This window comes from Pongo pygmaeus, chromosome 7 (genome assembly GCF_028885625.2).
Source record: "Pongo pygmaeus isolate AG05252 chromosome 7, NHGRI_mPonPyg2-v2.0_pri, whole genome shotgun sequence".
NCBI lineage: Eukaryota > Metazoa > Chordata > Mammalia > Primates > Hominidae > Pongo > Pongo pygmaeus.
In genome coordinates, this window is record NC_072380.2 from 113,597,038 (window position 1) to 113,603,498 (window position 6,461).

General features: G+C 47.5%; 1 long non-coding RNA gene across 1 annotated transcript; it reads right to left on the minus strand.

Moving 5' to 3' along the window:
* Positions 1-1,695: 1,695 nt before the first annotated feature.
* Positions 1,696-4,747, minus strand: LOC134740027 (uncharacterized). The gene is made up of 2 exons (XR_010127267.1): positions 4,498-4,747; positions 1,696-3,565 (listed from the first exon to the last, which is right to left on the minus strand). It is a non-coding gene; the product is annotated as an uncharacterized LOC134740027 (long non-coding RNA).
* Positions 4,748-6,461: the final 1,714 nt, after the last annotated feature.

The following is a 6,461-nucleotide window of genomic DNA, read 5'->3' on the forward strand; positions in this document are numbered from 1 at the left end:
TCTATTTATAGATGAAGAAACTAAGCCTTGGAAACAGAAGCACCTGCATTTCTGTTTGTCCCTGTTCTTTCTGTTCCTTAAAAGCCTGGCTCGTTTTCATTCTTCAGGACTCAGTTCAAGGTCGTTGGTGAGGCTTTCCCTGCCCACCTATCCAGTAGCCCACTGCTGACTCCATGGCCCTGGCAACACTCACCCATGTCCATCTCCTTCATAGGACATATTAGAATCTGCAGATATCTTAAAAGAAATTTTTTTTAAGATATGGGGTCTTGCTCTGTTGCCCAGGCTGGAATGCAGTGGTGCGATCACAGCTTACTGCAGCCTCGAACTCTGGGGCTGAAGCAGTCCTCCCACCTCAGCATCCCAAGTAGCTAGGACCACAGGTGTGAGACATCATGCCCTGCTAATTTAAAAAAAAAATGTAGAGACAAGGTTTTACTATATTGCCCAGGCTGGTCTCAAACTCCTGAGCTCCAGTTTTCCCACCTTGACCTCCCAAGGTGCTGGGATTACAGGCGTGAGCCAAGGTATTTTATTTACTTATTCACTGGCTTATTTTCAGTCTCTACTATTCAGACATAAGCTCGGTAAGGACAGGGACCTTGTCCCTCCTGTTTGTCCTATGTTGGTGTCTAGCAGGGTGTCCAGAATATAATAGGAACTCAATAAAATATTTGAATGGATGAATGAGTGCATGCAGGAATGAATGTAATTCAATAACGGGATTTGGGCCCAAGCTTGTCTCATGCCAGAGAGCAAGGGCTCAATGCCCCTCTGTTCTGCTCCTGTGTTTTACTCACTCATCCATTCAACAAGCTTCGTTAAATTATCAACAAATGCCAGGCACTGAAGTAAGTGCTGGAGAATCCAATGAGTAAGACACAGTCTCTGGCCTTGAAAACCTCACTTCTGAAGGGTCGAGGTAGCGGTTGGAAGTAGAAAGTTGACACACCTTATAATAGAGTTAAGTACAAAGTGACATAGCAACAAAAAGGGACCACCTAGCTGCCCCTGCCAGACTGGGAAGACTTCTGCAGAGCTGGTTACTTTGAACCTGACCTTGAAAGAGGATTCTGGGCTGTTGGGAAAGGTGCCCATGTATAGAGACAGGGAGAACACATGAGTGTCTAAGGACCGGCGTGGGACTCTTCCCATCCTACACTGTTGAGTCACATTTTGATCTCTGTGCCCGGTTGTTAGGAGGGCCGCTGACCAACTGACCATTTAGTGGGAACATCATGAAGGGGAATTTTGCCTGGGGTGGGGGTAGAGTGCACTGGGAGTGGTATCTGTACAGCCCCTAACTATCCTCCAACTCTAAGAGTGGTGTGACTGGAAGAACTGTCTTATGGAGAAAGGCACCAAAAGACAGAACCAGACTACAGGGACATATTCTTCAGGACAGAATTCGTGTGTGTGTGTGTGTGTGTGTGTGTATGAATATGAATATATATATCTCTATAAATATTCATAGCACAGCCATATTCTTGCCCTAAATTTAGAGAATTTCCTAATGAGAAGGATAACTACAACCAAAGCGTACATATTGGTTTGTAGTTTCCAAAACATTTTCTCAAACATGATCTCATTTGATCCTCCACTAGCCTTCTGGATATTCTGAAACTCAGAAAGACCATTTATTATTCATTTATTTGGTCAATGTCTATCGAGAACCAAGCCCCAGCCCAGAACTGGGCAGTGCACAGGGGTATAGTCCCAAAAGTGCTTAGGTACAAAGAGGAAATGAAGGGCCATGACTCCATCCAGCATGTAGGAAAGGAACTCCACCCAGCGATGCCTGAATCGTGCTGAACGTGAGGGCCAGCACCCTGGGTTCCTGAGTCAGTCTTGCCCTGTGCTCACTCTCCAGGCATTGGGTAATTAAATGAGATCATTACTTCATGTGTCCTGGTTAGGTTATAGGCTGGCTGCTAAGACAAAGACCCTTAAATAGGTAGGACTGCACCAAGATGAAAATTGATTTCTCTCTCATGCAGCCCTCCAGCCAGGTATTGTGGCTCTGCTCCAGAAAGTCATGCAATGCCAGGCTCTGTCCACTTCATTGCTCTTCCAGTTCTAGGGGGCTGACCCCATCCAGACGGTCCAAGATGACTCCTCAACACGACTCATGCTGTGTTCAGATGCAGCTTGATACAGACGCTTAAACGATATCTCCAGGACCTGGTCCTCTCTCAGCACAGCTCCCTCATCCTCTGAATGAGAATCTCCTCTGCACCCTCAGACAGGCTCTTCCACCATGATTGCAAGAGGGTTTGGGCAGCTCCCTCCTTCATGTGCTCTCAGCTTTATGTCCACCGTCTTCCCTCTAAGAGTCAAATGCAAGTCCTGTGCTGCCTCTCCGTGACCTGCACCAATCCCAGTGGTGGGACAGGAGAACTTGCTCACTAAGACTATTAGAAGCTCCCCCTCAGCCCACCCCCGCAACTGTGTGGCTGAGAGTGAGGGAGGGATGAGTCCCTACAGAAAATTCTCTATACTGTTTGACCAGGAGAAGGATGAATGACTGTAAGTTTGTTTAAAAAAACAACTCATATTTCTTCTCTCAATCAATTATATTTACTCCTAGAGTCTATGATCCATAGCAGCTGTCTTCAAACTCCCCAATTTTGACTATGCCCCCAATGAGCATGTTTATTTCTTTGTAAGTATGCACATGTGCTATTCTACTAATATATTTCCGTGCCACAGACTACTAGTTGTGCCCAGAGGTCCATCCTTTCCTACTTCCTTAGTATAGCATTCCCTGATGGGCACACGGCATCCTAGAATAGACTACATTTCCCAGGAACCCTTGCAGCTAGGTGTGGCCATGTGACTAGATTTTATCCAGTGAAATGTCAGAAGTGGGGGGCGGGGTGCATTTCCAGGAAGTGTGCTTAATGAGAGAGCATGCAGTTCTTCCCTCCTTTTATCCTTCCTGCTGCCTAGAAAGTGAACGCGATGGCTGTATCATGAACAACAACCCTGGATAATGAAGTGGAAGCCACATGTTGAACATCTTGGAGCAACCAGAGAAGACATCTTGCTAGCTCTGGGCAGCATACCACCAGACTCCTTTTATTTTATTTTATTTTTTGAGATGGAGTTTCGCTCTTGTTGCTCAGGCTGGAGTGCAATTGCACAATCTCAGCTCACTGCAACCTCTGCCTCCTGGGTTCAAGTGATTCTCCTGCCTCAGCCTCCCGAGTAGCTGGGATTACAGGCATGCGCCACCATACCCGGCTAATTTTGTATTTTTAGTAGAGATGGGGTTTCTCCATGTTGGCCAGGCTGATCTCAAACTCCCAACCTCAGGTGATCTGCCCGCCTTGGCCTCCCAAAGTGCTGGGCTGGGTGTCAGCCCTTGCTCTGTGGTGCCCAATAGGGTTAGTGACATTTGTGTGGCTGTGCGTCTCCTCTGCTCCGAATACACTGTGCTCTTTGAGGCAGGAGCCCTGAAGGAAGTTCTCTGAATCACCTAGCACATCTAGGGCAGAAGCCCCCTCAGTCCTTGTCTTTTGCTTACTCTTCTGGGTCTTTTTCCATCATCCAGATCTTGCTTTTGCTGTGGAGGAAGAAGATAAGAAACTCTAAAGGAATTGAAAAGATGAGATACGATCTGAACCTGAAGAAGTGGGCAATTTGTAATTGTCAGAGAAACAGATGTGCACTTCCAGCCCGTGCTGCTGCTGCTAAGGTGCACCCACTCACAAACCCACTTCTCTGAGCACATGACTCTGCTAGCTCCATGGGGCTCTGCAGGGAAGGAGTGAGGGAGGGGGAAGAGGCAGAGAGCTGGGTTGTCTGAAAGCTTTCTCCAGGTCTTGCCTTTCTCTTCCCTGGAAGGCAATGCCCGTGAGGTCATATCCATCACATTACCTCAGAGATTGTCAGGATGGACCCAGTTCCATCACTCTGAGGCTGAGGGTCTGCCAAACCCCATCGAGGCTGTACCTGGGAAACCAGACCCTGCCTGTCTCTTTAGGATCTGGGCGAGTCCATCCTCCCTCCCTTCTCCCCCATGAGGCACCAGTGTCCTGATTGTATCACAGCTTCAAAATTCCCTGACTCATGCCATCCTCGATTTTAGAAAAGGGCTTATTCAAGTGGTGTAGGCTGCACACTCCACCCCCTCCCACTCAATCCAGCAACTGAATTACAGCACCTGTGTGTGGCAGAGGGGCCAGGGAAGGAAGGGACTGGGGAGGGGGAGAGGGGCTCCTGGAACCAGAGGGAGAGGCCCTTGAGGAAAACTTGTGATGATCTCATTATGAAAGGAATCTCTTGGTGCCCAAAGAATGGCTGGCCCTTAACCCCAGGTGTGGGCTGGTTGGAAATGAGGAAGACCTCTGAGGTCATCCAAGTCTGCTAGGGAAATGCAGCTGAGCTGGGAAGGAAGGTATCCCCTACCCCCATCACATTCTGATCTGGGCTGTTCTCCCACACTTTTAGGTAGCCAGGCTATCATGTGATTTGCTAGTAACCATGGCAACAAACCTTGTTTCATGAAGTATATGGAGAGCAATCCCACAGAAAGAGATCCGTGTTGCGCTTTACCCAAGGGCAGCTTGCCTCCAACTCAGTCTGTTCTCCATTACTGCTGTGGCAATTGTTGTTGTTGAGGAAATGGCAGTGATTTGTTCTTTCTGAGCTGGAGACATTGTGGATATTGTTTTGTTCTCCTCCTGCTACTCGTCTCCCCTATTTTGGAGCACAGTCTGTGAAGACGAAAGACAAAAATAGCTCTCTCTAAGGGAGAGGATGCTAATGCACTTTCTGTGCTTTCAAAGACTGGCTTTTTGATTGTAAAAACCTCCACCTCCAGTAACTTAAACCTGGTAGCAAGTTCTGCTTTCTGACCACAAGAGAAAGCACTCGTGACAGCCACTGGGGTTCACACACTGCTGTCTGCCATGAGAAGCCACAGAGAAGTGGTCTGTGCTAGGAAGACTGAACAGCAGTGAGCGGGGGTGTACGCCCACCCAACTGCGGGCACCGCCACTCTCTGGCTCTCAGGCAGAGCTAGAGGAAGTGGCTCAGATATTCTTCGTCGCAAGCGAAGGGCATAATTATAATTTGGCGAAACACCCGTTGTTAAGTGATCCAGCAGCCAGCAGACAAATGACTGCCGCGGAATAATGTCTGAGCACGCACAGGGGGCCCTCTGAGCTGCCCATCAATCTGCCTTCACAGAGACAAGCCAGTGAGGTGCTGCCTTTGTAGGAGAATGCCATTCCTGACTCAGCCATGTGCCTTCTGTGTGACCTTGAACAAGTCACTTAGTTTCTTTGGGTGTCAGTTTCCCCATCTTTAAAATAGGCAGAGTGATTTTTGGGTAGCCGTTCTCTCTGGAGTTTGATAACAATCATATTTGATAATATGGAGAAACTACTACAATATAGAAATTAAAAGGAAAGTACTTCAAAACTGTAATCACTACAAAATATCATTATCCTTCTTTTAGCTGTGGAAGTATCCATTTCTAAAGGATTCAAAAAGTCGGAACAAATAAGTAATTAGGTCAAAAAGTTACAGTAGTGCCAAGCCACAGAAGTTACCACTATGTGGTTTTCAGCTAACATTTAATGAGTGCAAAGCCAATTGTGTATTTCATTTCATCTTCACAACACTTCCATGCGTGTCATTGATTTGCATTTCACAGACGACACTCAAGTTCACATAGCCAGTGATAGAATCAGGATCCAGCTCCTGGCTAGTCTGATTCCCAAGTGTAGGTTGTTAACCTGCTGCTGGAACATTGTGCTGGGGCCATTTCATTGGAAACATTCTCTGTGCTGTTGGAGGGCAGTTACCAGGTGGTTTCCTGGGAGCTCATAGAGCAATATGGTGTGTGTGTGTGTGTGTGTGTGTGTGTGTATTTATGTTTATAAACAGGAGGCTGCCTTGCTTCCTTATTTTGGGGTCACTGATTTGTCCCATGCTAACATGACCATCTCTTAGGGTCTTCATGGAGAACTTCTAGCTCAGCCAAGAATTTTGTGTCTGACCTGGTTTCAATGGTGAGAACAGAAGTGCTGTTAGTGAGTGTGCAAAGCCAGAAAAACGGAGTCTTGTGACACCATTGTCGAGGCAGAGAAGCAGAGTCAGCAGGTGAAAAGCTGGGCCACCCTGGTTCCATTCCCTCGGATTGTCTAATCTCACTATACTGGTCACATGTGCCCTTGCAGAGTCACTCTAGACTCTTCTTGTCCTTTTATGGCCTGGTGGGCTCATCCCCTGGACCACATCAACGGGCCTCCTTGCCCTTTGTTTTCTGGTTGCATTTGGGTGATGGGGAGCCTTGGCAGGAGAAAAGTGAGGCCAGGGTATTATTCTGCCGGTTCCCTCTCTCCTGGGTGGCTAGGGTTGGCTGCTCTGCAGTGATAAGGACTTCCAGCTGTTGCTAGCCCTGGGGTATCATGTATCCCTTGCAGTTTCTTACCTTGCTTATACTTTTATAA